Below are 16,685 nucleotides of genomic sequence, written 5' to 3' on the forward strand. Positions count from 1 at the left end.
CAGGCAGGTTCAGGCACCAATCCTGTCTGTAGTGGAGGATTACTTCGGGGTGGGGGGGCATAGGGGAGGGGAGGGCGTTGATCCCCAGTACTTTAGCCTCCCTGCCCAAGTATGCCAAATCTGACACAAAAAGGCCTTGGACAAAGACATGGCACCCTGGCAGGTGGGAGCTGGTTGGCTGGTGTGCGGGCATGGGCAGGGCGAGGGGACATGCCCTTGTGGGCCACCCCAGCAGACCTTCACCTCCCCTCATCCAAAGCACAAAGGTCAGTGTCCCTCAGTCACTGCTGATGGTACCTTCCTCACTGACCTCTGGTCCCATCCTGCACTGGCTACCAGCACATCACCTCCGCTGCCTTGGAGCAGTGGGATGGGTCACACCATCCTCTGGCCGGCCAGGAGGTGAAGGCTGAGGGTCCTTACCTGATGCCTTATGTGCTAACGGCCCCATCAAACACCGCTGGTGATACAAGCCTTCTGTTGTCCATGTCCTGGCTTACAACCTAATGCCTCCAGCTATATACCCTTTCTGAAAAGGCAAGCATTTTGCTCATTTAAACTTAGTGGCATAACCATGAGGGTTTTGTTTCCAGGAACCTTTTGTGATCTTCCCATGTACCCGATAATAAACATCTGAAATGAATGAAGGGCTAGATGAGTGAAAGGCGCTGTCATTGGTTTCCTGACTCCAGCTCAGTGGTTTTGCCAATGTTTGCAAAAACAAGCAGGTAGAGATGATTCTATGGGGGGAGGGGTAACTCCAGACCCGGCCCCTTCCGGCCACTCAACCACACCCAAAAGAAAGCAAAAAGCCCACCCTACGACGGTCTGTGCACTTACCAGAGTCAGACATCACGGGTCCAGACACGACGCTGGGGCCCTCGTCCTTCCAAAGGCAGGACTCTCTCCCAGCAGCCCTGCCAGCTCTGGCTACTGCTGCTCTGGCTTGTGGATTTTTTGCAGGAAAGAGCCTAAAGTGAAACAGAAATCTCCAGAATTAACACCATGTCATCCAATCCTTAGCACATTTCTTTAGGAATTAAAACAAACATCAAGATGAAGGTGGAAAAGTTCCTTTTCTCTTTTCCGTTGCGTGGCTCCTGAGGACACGACTGGCCTCGTCTGTGTGTAAATTGATACCCAGATACCTACAGAGACCAGTGTCTTCCCACTTACCATATATGAGGGGTCCCCTGCAGGCCTCGCCCTGAGCTGGCAGCTTTGTTGCCTGATCTCATTTAACCCAGCACCTGCAGAAAGGGATGATGAGAACACTGAGCTCACAGCACTTTGGTACAAACTTGACAAGGTACTGGGAGGGCTCAGGACCAGTGCTCTCAGAGCCGGTAACCTGCAGCAACGACAGCATGCATGTGTGTGTGCAGGAACACAGGAACACACAGAGCTGCCACCTGCTGAGTGCCCGGCACACCACGTTCTGGGAACACAGAGAATAAACAGGGGCCTCCCGGGGGCTCACCATGTCCCATGGATCCGGCCTCAAGCCTGGGACTTCACAGCTGCTGCTCTTCCGAGCTGCTGGGATGTAGTGAGGTCCTCGGGGCTCAGTCCCTCTCTCTCTTTGCCTCTTAGCTTAGCCCTGTGCAATTTCAGAATCACCCACTCTCTCCCTCATGCCCTTTTTACTCATTCAATCATTCATTCACTGGACATTTTCTGAGTTAACTTCAATGTGCCAACAGCTAAGCACTTGCCAAACACAAATTAAAACAAAAACAACCCAGGCAGCCTAGTGGCCCCTCACAGAAGTAGGCAGCATCCACCCTGGTAAAAGTGACTTCATTCATTCATTTCACAAATAAGTACTCCAAGCCAGAAGCCAGGAACCCTATGCTGAGCAAGCAGGCATGGTCCCTGCCCTCACGTCACCAAAAAGCAATGCAGCATAGTGGTTAAGAACGTAGGACCTGGGGCCTGTGTTCACATCCCAGACTCCTCCTCTTTCCAGCTGTGTGTCTTTGGGCACCTTACTTAGCCTCTCTGTGCCTGAATTCCCTATAAACAGGAGGTCATGATAGTCCCTTCCTCATAGGGTCTTATGAGACGTAAATGAATAAATAAAATATAAAGTATTTAGAAGAATGTCCAGCACATAGAAGCACCCAATAAATGTTAGTATGATCATTTCAAGCAAGTGGAGAAGATGGACGTTAACAAGAAAATACATGATTCCAAACGGTCATAAATGTGTGGCAGGATAGAACCCTCCCACCTGCTTGATACAACCCCTGATATGCAATCCTTGCCTTTGCTTTTATTCCATTTCCTGTGTTTTTATGAGGAGGCAACAACAGCTAGCCCTCACACGCACAGCCCCCTTAGGAAGGCAACCCGTTTCCTCACTGGAACAGCGTACCCCCTCTCCGGTGTCTAGGAGGGGCGCCCAGGTTTGGTGGTGAACAACGTGGCTTTGTTGGTATGGACCTTCAAGGTCTGTGGCGAAAGAGAAGAGACAGTAGTGTTTTGGAGAGCTGGAGAGGACTGAGGCAGGTGGGTGCTGAATCGGGACAAGGGGCTCCCCCAGGTCCCGACCTTGCATTGCATACTCACCTATTTTCCATCTGAGTCACTCGATGACAGAGCTGGAGGGCAGACCTGTGCCTCTTGCTCCCTGACATCCCCGCAGCCCCAGAACCATGGTACAGGGAAGCGCATGGGTGCTGAGAAATGAATGAGGCAGTGAGTGAATGAAGGGGGATGAACTACCAGCACCTGGGGCATTGGGCAGGGTGGGGAAGGGAAGCCCCCTGACTTATATGTGGGTGGCAGGTTGAACCCCCATGCTGGGCGCTGGCTGGTATGGTCCCTTCACGATACTATGAGGGGAGGGCCATGCCTGACCTAACCCTTCCCATGGGCAGGACACCTGCCAATCCCAGCAAGGCCCCTCACACTGTCCTGGTGATAGGCTTGTTTTATTTCCAGAAGCTTCTTTCTCCTCCCTCCCCCACCCCATTCAATTGCCCAGAAGCCTCTTTAGCACCTTTCTGAGTTTTGAACATCTGTGCATCTGGTTATGTGCAAGCCAGCGCTGACAAGCTTCGGCCACCTGGCGAAATCACACCCCAGGAGTGAGAACGGGCTTGGTCGGGGCCCGGCAAAGGTGAAGCCTCCTGCAGCCCTGGAGACCCCGCTGAGAAGGGGCTTCCCACAGGGTCTGCAGCTGGTGTGTGGGCAGAGGGCTTCAGCTACGTTTCACCCCGCCCTCTCAGTTTCTGTAAACGCAGCCCCTCTGCTAAACAAGTGCCTGGTCCCTGGACCCAGGCAGAGCTGCCTCTGTGCTTTGGTGGGTGGCAACCGGCTCGCTGCTGTGCGCTGTCCAGAGGGGCACACCAGTGCCCTAGAGTTCTCAGCTCAGGAGATCTCTTCCCACTCAATCCTGAAAACTAAACAGCAGGCAGCAGTGAGCTGAAGTGGGACAGTGGGTGCCCCCTCTAGATGGTAAGACATCAGTTTACCCCAGACCTCACCACTCCCTATCACTCACCAGTGTAGAGCAGTGATTTTCAATCTTTTCATCTCAAGACACACATAAACTAATTATTAAAATTCTGAGGCACACCAAAAAATATGTATTTTTTATTTTTTTTTTTTTGCCGATCTGACTAAAAAAAATAGGTGCAATTTTGATGCAATCACACCCGACTACTATTGTTGTGTTGGTTGCCATTTTTTTATTCAACAATCTAAGGGAAAAGAGGTCAGTGCCCCTGACTAAACCGTTAGGTATTGAATGTTTTAAAAATTCCTGTGGCACACCAGCTGAAAATCGCCGGTCTGGAGATTTGCTGCCTGCCAGGTACTGTGTACCAGCACAGTTTTTCTCCTGATAGGGTGAGTTAGTTTCTTTCTTTCTTCCTTCTTTCCTTCCTTTTATTCATTCTTTTGTTTCATCTTTCATTCATTCACTCACTCATTCATTCAACTAGATGTCTTGAATGTTTACCAGGACTCAGGCACTATTCTCAGCACTAAGTATATAGCAAGGAACAAGACAGCAAAAATATGAGGGAACAGACAAAAAGACAAAAAGCAAGGCCTGCGGGAGCCACCAGAACTGGGAGAGGCCGGGAGAGAGTCTTCCCTGGAGCCATCAGAGGGAGCAGGCCCCTGCTGACACCTGGATTTCGGACTTCCAGCCTCCAAAGCAATGAGAATACATTTCTGTTGTTCGAAGTTGCCCAGTTTGTGGTCATTTTTAACAGAAGCCCCAGGAAATTCACACAACACTCACCCCTGCCCCACCATGGCTTCACCCCATCAAGGGCATCCTGGGCTCTCAGGATAAAGATGACACTCATCTTGGTTTTCAGGCTCCTTCAAGGTTGGCCAAGCCCACACCCCATCCTCATCTCCCATCCCATCTCTCTCTGTGCTCCAGCCTTCTTTTTGTTCCCTGGTTTTTCTATGTTCTCTCCCTCCACTCTCCCTTAAAAGGGTCTTGGTTACAGGGAGAGGGATGGGACCCTGAGGCTCAGTTCCTGACACACCAGTTCCCCTGGGGACTGCATCCAGCCAGAGTGAAGGGGAAACCTGGAAGAGAACTTGGCCCCACTGCTCACTGATTTTTCCAGAACCTTCCATGTGTTTTCAGTTTCTGAGTACCAGCCCAGAGCCCTTCACTCTGAAAGGTTTACCTGCAATGCTGGCCTTATATGGATTTTTTAAAGAGCTTGTCTGTTTTAGCTCCAAACTCTGAACATGACCTGTTGGGTATCTTCCATCTGGCACCTCAACAACCACATTCTGTGACTTCCAGGTCCTCGCACATCCATGGTTTTGCTTTCGCACTGTGAAAGGCCCTTTGTTGCTCTCAGGAAGTGTCACGGTAACAATGGACGGTTAACTTCACTCCTCTCTCTGGGCTGAACCCAGGCCAGAGGGGATGGGAGGCAAAGGGCCATCAAGGTGGGGTCAATCCTCCCGCTAGAGCGTAAGCCTCATGTGGGCGGGCCTCCCTCTGCTGCGCCCCAGCCAGCCCAGGGTGTTCAGTAAGCTCATTATGGAGGACATCTCTTGTTCCACGTCCAGCATCCACTCAGCTCTCTCTATGTTCCTCAGTTCCCATAACTGACCCTGGTCCTCAATTTCTCTGGCTCAGCCCATGGGGAACATGTAAAAAACACAAGCCGGTCAGACCAATCTGTCCCATGGTTCAGGGATAAGCATGGGACCCAATCAGAGCCAACAACTCACAAAGTGATTGTCTCTGGGGCTTCTAAAAGTGCTCCCTGCCCCCTAGTTCTGGAATCCGGAAGCTTGTGTTGGCCTGGAGCTGCTGGCAGCCATCTCCTTAGACTGAAAAGTGGGACCACTGAGGGGAGAACTTGGTCCTTTCTCTGTTCTGAGAGCTCTGACCCAGCTCACCCGAAAGTCAGATATGATTCAGTCCCTGCATTATTATTGTTCCATAAGTCATTCATTCTTTTTTTACCCCTTTAAATTAGTTTGGATTGGGTTTTTTAACCTATGCAACCATAATAGGCCTGTCCAATTATGTGAGTGAATGAATGAAGAACTCACCTCCAGTTCAAGCCAATGGGTATTTTCAGCACCCTGCCCATCTATGGGAACACAGCCTCTGCTCAAAGCTGGGGTAGGTTTGGACCCTGCCCTCAGAGTTCAGAGTGTGACCCAGATGTCTACAGAGGCCTCCAGGCCCTGAGATGACCCCAATCCCCCCATTTTCTGTCCTGTGAAAGTCCCAAGTTTCCCCAGGATTTCTGTGAATTCCAACTGGTCTGGTCTTCTCGAGGGCCCCTCGGATCCTGAGATTCTGAGTCTCTTCACTGAATTAACATGGGGATGCATCCTCCCGCTGCCTCGGTGAGCCCTCTCTTCCTCGCCATGAACAGCCGCATAGGGAATTCAGCCTGGACTTCCACCACATCCCCCTCTCCAATCTCCCGAGGCATTCTCAGGGACAGGCATTGCTGGACTCGGGGTGTGGGCCTACAGCTCAGCCTGCACAGAGTTTCTAACAGATCTTTAGACATCCTAGTTCTGGAAAGACCTTCTGCCACACCAGCCGACTGCTCCATCCTGAGTAGTTCACAGCCTCGTGCAAATTCTCTGCCTCCTTCCTGCTCTTCCCATGCACAGGTGTCTGCTCCCTCTGGTGCAGATTCAAGCCTCCCTTCTCCACAGCAACTTAGCACTTTGTTTTCATAGTTTCCTCCCTGTTAGGGAGTCTCAGGGTGGTTTTAGATGTTGTACTCTACTGCACAAGTGAAATTATTACCGTTGCCATGTAGAGGGAGCACCTCTCCAGTATGCCACACACTGTCTGGGCCTATTTTGCAGATGGCAAAATGGAGATTCAGAGAAATCCAATAGCTTGTTCAAGCTCTCACAGCTTGTGAACAGAAAAGCCTGAATCCCAGTTGAAACTCAAGGGAGGATTGGGCCAGATTCTCCCTTCAGCCAGAGCTGCCTGGGGGAACCCTATGATGTTGGGGTGCTCCTTATCTGCACTATCCAACAGGGCGGCCACATGAGTCTGTACAGCACAATTTGAACATCTTACATTTTATTTTAATTAATTTAATTTATATTTACTTTTGCACACATGGCCAGTGGTTCTAAATCAGACAGCACTCCTTTTTAAAAATATATATAGTATATAAATGCTTTTATTGCTCTAGCTGGTTTGGCTCAGTGGATAGAGCATCAGCCTGAAACTGAAGGGTCCTGGGTTCAATTCCAGTCAAGGGCACGTGCCCGGGTTGTGGGCTCGATCCCCAGTAGGGGTCACGCAGGAGGCAGCCAGTCAATGATTCTCTCTCATCATTGTTGTTTCTATCTCTCCCTCTCCCTTCCTTTCTGAAATCAACAAAATTAAAAAAAAAAATTTAAAGCAAGTATTATAAATATATATACTCTTACTGATTTTTAGAGAGAGAGGAAGGGAGAGGGACAGAGAGATAGAAACATTGATGAGAGAGAAACCTCGATTGGCTGCCTCCTGCACGCACCCCAGTGGGGACTGAGCCCAAAACCTGCCCCCACCAGGACTGGAACTGGTAACCTCTTGGTTCATGGGTTGATGTTTAACCACTGAGCCACACCAGTGGGACAGACAGTACTCCTTTAGAACCGGTTTGTGGATCTGAATTTAGACTGAGCTTTGTACGAGGGAGAAGAGAACCCTTAGTGTCTCAAAGAAGGAGGGACACATCCCAACCCCTCACCTGGTGGACCAATGGTCCTGTCCCAGGCTGCCCATTCCTGAAGCTCATCCTCGTGTCTCCTCCTAGGACCTCTCTTCATTCCTGGTGTGGGCGTGCTCTGTCCTGCCTCAGCCAGGCTGTACTCTAGAGAATTCTCTGTCCTCTCCCCTCCCCACCCCATTGTCCTCGCTAAGTCCTACTCATCATGGAGGTCTCAGCTGACATTATTCCCACCAGGGAGCCATCCTTGACCCTTGCACTGGGTCCACATAGCTCCCCACCCTTTCCTTTATAACACTTGGCACAGCCATAGCGAAGTGTGTGCGCTGCTGGGCAGCCTGTCCTCTGCTTCCCTTGAGGACTGCAGCATGGCTGCCTTGTCCATAGCAACCAGCTCAGAGCTGGTGTACGGCAGACACTCAGGTAGCATTTGTTTTGATTATTTTTTTTGGGGGGGGGGGAGTGTTTGTTTGTTCTTAATATATTTTTATTGATTTCAGAGTTGAAGAGATAGAAACATCAATGATAAGAATCATTGATCAGCTGCCTCCTGCATGCCCCCTACTGGGGATCAAGCCCGAAACCCAGGCATGTGCCCTTGACCAGAATTGAACCCAGCACCCTTCAGTCTGATGCTCTGTTCACTGAGCCAAACCAGCTAGGGCTCAGGTAGTATTTGTTGAATGAGTGAATCAGTCAATTGAGCCAGAGATAGAAAATTGCAAACATTAAATTCTGTACAACTCCCCTTGGACCTAGATCATGAGTGGGCAGTTTTCCAGGTAGTAAAAATATGAGGATTTGTGAGCCATGCAGTCTCTGTTGCCACTACTCAACTCTGCCATCGTAAGGAAAAAGCAGCCATAAACAATATGTAAATGAATGGGCATGGTTGTTCCAATAACACTTTATTCAGAAAGACAGGCACTGGGCTGGATTTGGGCCCAAATGGCAGTTTGCTGAGCTCTGTCCTGGGCTTGAGTGGGGAACATCAGTGGAAGGCAGTAAGAAAGGAACCAAAGCAGGGACCTCAAAGGTTCAAAGGCCCTGAGGGAGGATGGCAGAGCATTTTCTCCAGCTCTCTGTCTCTCCATGGGCAGGGAGCAGAAGGAAACTTCTTGGTGGGACTATTGGGCAAGACTGTGGGGATGCTTCCCAATGCCGAGGAAGGGGTAGATGAGCCCAGGTCCCCTGGTTTGAGAATAGCCAGGGCACAGAACCAACTCTGGAGCTGGGGAGTCTGTGCCTACAATGGAAGCCATTGATGGAGAACAAGAGTGGTGTTGAAAGCTGGTACGTTTCTTGTCCAAGTTCGCCAAAGGGATGTGGTAAGCTGGGCTTTCTCCACATCCTGATGTTGCTGAAAATCTGGCGCAGAGGGGCCTTCCTGTCCTCAGGAGCGCCCCCAGCCCTGCTCCTGAGTCAGGGAGCCCTGCTCAGGAGTGCATTCCCTCATTTGTTCTGGCCGGAGGAGCCAAGAGCTCGTGCGCTCCAACTCGAAGGCATGCCAACGAGTCCTCTGGCCTTTAGCTAGGCCGCCGGGGGCCTTTCCCGCTGCCTGGCCTCTGGGGCTATGGCTGCCCAAGTGAGAGAGGTAGGAGTTTTTCCTAACTGCTTCTTTGGATTGGGTGTGCTTTGCAGCTGTTTGCTTAACTGGGCGTTTGGCTTGGTGTTGGGCGAGAGGACTTTCTCTTTCATGAAGGCAGCCCTTTGTTTCCCAGGTATTCATAAGAGTAGCTTCCACTGTGGCCCCAAATGCATGTGCCCTGAGGGAGGCGGGGGAGGAAGGAAGGCATCCCAGACCTTGGCAAGGGTCCTCTCTTGCCCTACACCTAGTCAGCCAGGCATGTGCCCATCCTCGCCCACTGTGAAAGCAGAGCTGCACAAAGGATGCCCTCTCTCTCCTGGGATAAGACAAGCTCCAAGGCAGGGACTCCCCAAGAGGGGAGGAGGCTGGCAGGAGTCTCAGGGGCCAGTGCAGAAGCCGCAGGCCTCCTGGCAGACCCCACTGTGTCAGAACCTTGTAGAAATCTTATGCAAGCACCTGAGCATCCAGAAGCCTCATCATCTGTTTCACTCCTGCCTGTCATAGTGCTGGGTGTTTTAGGAAACAAGTGTGCATGTCACAGGCAGGGGGAATGCCTGGAATATTGGGGCATCCAATGAATGGGGTCACTGCTAGTCTAAGGCCTTCTATTCTGTTATCTTTGCTTCTCTTGGTGAGCAAGCTTTATTCTATCAGAATGGCTAGCCACTCTGGATCCAGTTTCACAGCCATCTTATATCACAAGCAGAGATTAGAGAAATCCCAGGGAAGGACCCTGATTGGCTTAGCTTGGGTCATATGCCTGGACCAATCACCCTGGCCATGGCAATTGGTGTGGCTCAGTCATCTGACCACAACTAGATTCCAGGAGAGAATACGGAGACCAGCCATTCCTATCAGAATCACATAGATCAGCCTCACTGGAGTGGCTCAGTTGGCTGAACATCACCCTCTGCACCAAAAGGTTGCCAGTTTCATTCCGGGTCAGGGCACATACCTGGTTACGAATTCAATCCTCAGTCAGGGCACATACAGAAGGCAACTGATCAATGTTTCTCTCTCACATCTCTCTCTCTCTCTCTTCCTCTCCCTCCGTCCCTCCTTCTCTTTCCTCCCACTTCCCTCTCTCCCTCTCTCTAAGCATGTCTTCCTTTGGTGAGTATTAAAAAAAAAAATCACATAGGTCAGTTTCCCAAAAGGATGGTAGTGAGTCAGAGAAGACATGGTAAATATGTCCCTTACACACTCCCATGTGGCACTTAATGGGAAAGAACTTTCCAGTGGCCAGGGATTGAGATAGAGCTTCATCAGTGAATGTTGGGGGAAAACAGAGACACACATGGGGCTCCACGTCTGCCAGGGCACTGCCAGCGTCCTAATCATCCAAGTGGCACCGTGCTCTGAGCAGAGGCACGCTGCAGAGAGGGTGTCTGGAGCCAGACGGGAACCTCTGAGACCGCTAAGAACTAGGATTCTGGCCCTTCCAGGACAGTTGTCACATGTGAAATATATGCAGAAAAGCAAGTAAAAGGAAAGCCATCACAGTGTGCTCTAGAACACTCTAGAATAAGATGGACGCAGGTCCTCTCATTTAGATCAGCGGTTGCCAACCGGTGGTCCGCGGACCAATGGCGGTCCGTGAGGTCTGAAAGGTTGGCGACCGCTGATTTAGATCTGAAGACACTGAGAGATGTGCAATGATTAGCAGTGTGAGCCCCTGGGTCAGGGAGGCCAGAATTTGAATCCAAGTTCTGCCCTTCATTCATTCATTCAAAAATATATTTCTCAAGCCCAGCCAGTGTGGCTCAGTGGTTGAGCATTGACCTATGAACCCGGAGGTCAGGATTCGATTCCCAGTCAGGGCACAAGCCCGGGTTGAGGGCTTGAGCCTCAGTAGAGTGTATGCAGGAGGCAGCCAATCAATTATTCTCTCTCCTCATTAATGTTTTCATCTCTCTCTCCCTCTCCCTTCCTCTCTGAAATCAAGAAAAATATATTTTTAAATATCTATAATAAAAACACAATATGCTAATTAGACCGGACAGCTGAACAACCTTCCAGATGTCCTTCTGGACAACCTTCCGGACAAAGCCGGGGCTGCGAGGGCCGAGCCCCTTGCACAAATTTCGTGCGTTGGGCCTCTAGTATATATATATTTATTGATCACTCGTGTGTGTCCAACACTGAGAGGTTACAGTGGTGCGTGGTAGACGTGGTCCTGTGTGAAGCTGTGCCAGTCTAGCCAGGGTGAGGGCTGCTGGTGTATCATTACACAGTGAAACTGACACCCGGAAGAAAAGAAAGGCGGGGCCTGGGTGGGAATTTCAAGGGAGAACCTTAGAAGGACAGAAAAGTTTTGTCCTTTAAACTCAGAACCACGAACGAGCTGGTCTTCCAGGTGAAAGGCGGGAAGAACATTCCAACAGAGGGAACAGCATGTACAGCAGCTCCTCTAGTCACCGTCAGCAACAGAAGCACTAGAAGATTTAAGGACTGGAGTTCTGACAGGAAAACAAGAGGTAAGCCTACCACAGACACTCAGCATGTCACAGGCAGGGGGACTCAAAGTCAAAATGAGAGGCTCAAAGGCAAGAGTCTGCCCTCCTCCAAGGTATTCTTTGCTTGGACTGGGGTTTCGCTGGTGCTGGAAATGCCAGATGAAGGCTGGTTGTCCAGGACTAGTTCACAATTGATGCGGTGGCATCTGCGGGGGTGTGTGCCTGTGCTCTTCTTGAGGAGCTACCATCCTCCCTCACCAAGGAGGGCTGCAGGAGTGACCCAAACTAAGCCCGCTGCGGTGCCTTGCCCCCGCCACTGTGTGAGGCAAGAATGGGAATGCAGCCAACACTCAAGGAAAAGCAGAGAGTCAGAGCTGAATGATGAGAGACAGATCTCAGCTGAGCCCCTGGATTCAACTGCACCTGAAGGCAGAAATATCCCCGGCTTCTTTTAGGGCCACGAGATGATACATAAACTTTTTAAAAAGTAAATCCAAATTTAGTTCCAGACATCTGAAATCCAGATGTACATCAGAATTCAGGCTGTTCCAGATTGCAGAAAGGTAATACATTGCATGTGCTATACATTGTGACACCCCCTGTGAGGTCTGGGGGAATATCTCGGTAACAAATGTTAATATTTCCAGAGCAAAACATGCATACTCACTCCAGCTGGGATCAAGGAAGACTGTAAAACAGCCTCATGTCAGATTTTGCTGCCAAATGAGTTGCACCAAACATAAGAAAAGCACTTCCTGTTGTGATAGCGGTTGAGGTTTGCATTTGTGGCTAAGGGACTACAGACCTGGAATACATCAGGAACTCATTAACTAACACTTGCTGGACCCCTACCATGGGCTGGGCACTGTACCAGGTGCTTCCCACAGGTAACCTTCTGAGCTGGATCATAAAAAGATGAGTGACTTTGCCAAGGTCACACAGACCTAAGTACCAGGCTTGGGATCCAAACCTAAGTTTGGCGCTAAAGTCTGTACTTTTCTATCACCCCAGAGGTTGGCAAAATCCAGCCTGCAGTGAATTTCCCACTGGTCCACAGTATAATGAGAAAAGTTGGCTTTTTCAAAAAGACAATGTATTAAACCTCTTCCTATTGTTCAAATGTCCTCTTGAAAAAAAGGCAATGACAAGGACTCTTTTAAAAATGCCTTCACACAGCAAAATAGCCTTCACCTATAGCCTTTACCAAAAATTTGTGAGAAAACACTACTGACCCAGAGTCCACAGGGCTGATGCCGCATGGGTTAGCTAGGACACAGGTCTTCATGGAAAAGGGCAGGCACATGCTAAAACCGGTTTGGCTCAGTGGATAGAGCGTCAGTCTGCGGACTGAAAGGTCCCAAGTTCGATTGCGGTCAAGGGCATGTACATTGGTTGCAGGCACATCCCCAGTAGGGGGTGTGCAGGAGGCAGCTGGTCAATGTTTCTCTCTCATTGATGTTTCTAGCTTTCTATCCCTCTCCCTTCCTCTCTGTAAAAAATCAATAAAATGTATTTAAAAAAAAAAGAAAAGGGCAGGCACAGCCTCCACTTCCCAACCTGCCACCTGTGGTCCCCATGCAGGGACTAAAAGGAAATAAAACAGGTACTTAAGACCCATCTGATTCCGGCAGTGGCTCCCATCAAACACAGCTCTCTCTGCAGGAACATCTGTCACATTCACACGTGCCTGTCACAGAAGCAACTGCTGAATCAGTTCCCCAGGGAGTGAGAACCTGATGTCTCATTTGCATGCTCAGGTCTTGGGGGATTGGCAGTGTCGCCTGTCCTAGTCTATCTCCTGTGTTGTCCACATCTTTTAAGAGTTGTCTTGAGGCCGAAACCGGTTTGGCTCAGTGGATAGAGCGTCGGCCTGCAGACTCAAAGGTCCCGGGTTCGATTCCGGTCAAGGGCATGTACCTTGGTTGCAGGCACATCCCCAGTAGGGGGTGTGCAAGAGGCAGCTGATCGATGTTTCTCTTTCATCGATGTTTCTAACTCTCTATTCCTCTCTCTTCCTCTCTGTAAAAAATAAATAAAATATATTTAAAAAAAAAAAAAAAAGAGTTGTCTTGAGGAAGACAAGAGGTGAAATCTGGAAAGCCCCTAGCACCGTGCCTGACAGACAGGCAGTATAAGGTAAACATCAGTTCCCCTCTCTCAGAAACTGGTGCACAGGATGATCTTAATAAAAGAAACTTCTCAAACTGTGAAGGAGGCTAGATGTGGTCTCCCCCAACAGAGAATTTTTTAAACAAAGGTTCAATTAAAACCACAGTGAGACACCAATCCAGTCCTACCCAAATGGCTAAAATTGAAAATACTGACAACATGCAATATCCACAAGGATGTGAAGGAATTAGAATGAGCATGCCCTGAGGGGGGATGTGGACAGATTCATCCACCATAGAAATGTTTGTCAGTATCTACTGAGTAAACTATATTTGTGTCCTGGAACCCAGCAATTCCACAAATGAGCATTTATGGCTATCAAAAAATATTCATGGTAACAAATCAAATGTCCATCGATGATGAAAATAAATGGTAATATACTAATACAACAGAGTATTACACTGCAAAGAAAAAGAATGAACTACTGCTTCTGAACCACATGGATGAAACTCACAGACATAATATTAGGCAAAAGAGGAGAAACCAAGATGGCGGCATTAAGTATACACCTGTACATATGCCTCTCACAACCACACCAAAACTACAACTAAAAGACAAAACGACTATCACCCAGAACCATGGGAAAGCTGGCTGAGTTGAAGTTCTACAACTAGAAGGAAAGAAAAAAGCGCATTAGACTGTGTAGGATGTGCAGAGCCGCGGAAAAGCAGAGGTACAGAGGTGAGCGTGGAGAGGGCTGGCAACTGAGAATGCGGTTGTCTTTTTCAAGCGGGAGGGAGACACAAGCTCCCAACTGCTCTGAACTCCAGTTTCTGGCGAGACTCTTGTGACCCAGACTCCTACGGGGAGAAACTGGGCTGTCTGGCATCAGGTTGGAAAGTAAGGGTGGCTTTCTCACAGAGGTGCGCACAGGAATCATTGTTTACTGCACTGGGGCACGGAATGTGGGGACGCGGAAACACAAAGATGCAGAGACAGCTGACTGGCAGCCATCGCTGTTTGCTAAGCCTTAGTGATTCCCTGAGACCCCTATCCGACCAATTTACAAACCCACCCAAACTGTGTGCAGCGGCTTTTGCATATGAATGGACTGCCTATAGCAGCTTAACCTAACAAACTGCAGCTGGATCAGCTCCAAAACTTCCAAACCCCAAGCAAAGAGGAGAAATCTGCAGATCTTGCTGTAACTCCTGCTGGGTGGCCTCAGACAAAAGCTGACTTGCACCTCCTTAAAGATTCAGGAGTCAGTGTACCTAGTGATCAGTGTGAGACAACACCAGATTTCAGCTCTTCACATCCATAGAAGACACACTCAAGAGGCAGACTCAGTGAGCACCAAAGCCCCACTGAAGCAAGTCCTGCCCCATAAGGGTGTCTCCAGCACAGCAGTTCTTCCATTATAGACACAGCTGATCCTCATAGCCAATTGACCTGAAGGTCAATTCCTCCCAGTGTACCAACACAATCTAGGCTTAACTACAATAAGACTGTGCACCCAGCCCACAAAGAGGTGCACCAAGAGTGTCCACCTCAGGTAACTGGGGAGGCTGAGTCACTGGGCCTTATAGGTCACCTATCACACAAAGCCACTCTATCAACACAGGGAAGCAGCCAAAATTCGTGACAAAGAAACATGTCACGAATGAAAGAAATGGAGGAAAGCAAACTACTGGATATAGAGTTCAAAACCAGTTATAAGGTTACTCAAGAATCTTCTAGAAACCGCTGAGAAACTTAGTGAGACCTCCAAAGAACTTAGTGAGACCTTTAAGAATCTTAATGTGAATGCCAAAGAAATGGAAAAGGACCAGTCAGAAATTAAGTATACACTGTCTGAAATAAAGAATAATATACAGCCAAAACCTGTTTGGCTCAGTAGATAGAGCATCATCCTTTGGACTGAAGGGTCCCAGGTTCGATTCCAGTCAAGGGCATGTACCTTGGTTGTGGGCACATTCCCAGTGGGGGGTGTGCAGGAGGCAGCTGATCGATGTTTCTCTCTCATCGATGTTTCTAGCTCTCTATCCCTCTCCCTTCCTCTCTGTGAAAAATCAATAAAATATATTTTTTAAAAAAAGAATAATATACAGAAATCCAACAGTAGACTAGAGGACCCCAAGAATCAAACCAAAGATTTGAAATATGAGGAAGCAAAAAACACCCACCAGAAAAACAAAAAGAAAAAAGAATAAAAAAATATGGAGATAGTGTAGGAGCCTCTGAAACAACTTCAAGCATACCTTCAAACAACTTCAAGAGAGAGAGAAAGATATTGAAAACCTATTTGAAGGAATAATGACAGGAAACTTCCCCTACCTGGTGAAAGAAATAGACTTACAAGTTCAGGAAGCACAGAGAACCCCAAACAAGAGGAATCCAAAGAGGACTACACCAAGACACATGATAATTAAAATGCCAAGGGAAAAAGACAAAGAAAGAATCTTGAAAGCAGCAAGAGAAAAACAGTTAGTTACATACAAGGGAGTACCCCTACGACTATCAGCTGATTTCTCAACAGAAACTATGCAGGCTAGAAGGGAGTGTCAAGAAATATTCAGAAAGAAACCAAGATGGCGGCATAGTTAAACACCTAAACTGCAGCCTCTCACAACAATTTCAAAAATACAACTATGCCCTAACTGGTTTGGCTCAGTGGATAAAGCGTCGGCCTGTGGACTGAAAGGTCCCAGGTTCGATTCCGGTAAAGGGCATGTACCTTGGTTGCAGGCACATCCTCAACAGGAGTTGTGCAGGAGGCAGCTGGTCGATGTTTCTCTCTCATCGATGTTTCTAACTCTCTATCCCTCTCTCTTCCTCTATGTAAAAAATCAATAAAATATATTTTTTTTAAAAAATACAACTAAAAGACAAAATGGACATCATCCAGAACCACAGGAAAGCTGGCTGACTGGAAATCCTACAACTAGAAGGAAAGAGAAAACCACAAGAAAAATCAGAGGAGCTGTAAAAGCCTGAGGTACGGAGACATGGGCGCGCACGTGCGGAGAGGACAGAGCCAGAGAGGAAGGGGTGGCTGAGTGCCTGGCTGGTGTTCTCTAGTGGGAAGGAGATAAAAGCTCCAGACTGCACTGAACCCCAGCTCCGACTGCACTGAACCCCATTTCTGTGCAAGACCCTGGGGACCCAGGCTCATACTGGGGGAATCAGGGCTGTAAGGCAGAAACTCAGGGGAGCGGCGAAAGGCAGAGCTCCAAAGGCGCACATATGAATGCGCGCAGAGGACGGACTGTTGACTGTGCCGCTGAATTGCCCTAGCAGGAAGGAGACAAAAGCTCCAGACTGTGCTGAACCCCAGTTCCG

The sequence above is a fragment of the Eptesicus fuscus genome, chromosome 12 (assembly GCF_027574615.1).
Source record: "Eptesicus fuscus isolate TK198812 chromosome 12, DD_ASM_mEF_20220401, whole genome shotgun sequence".
In the NCBI taxonomy this organism is placed as follows: Eukaryota; Metazoa; Chordata; class Mammalia; order Chiroptera; family Vespertilionidae; genus Eptesicus; species Eptesicus fuscus.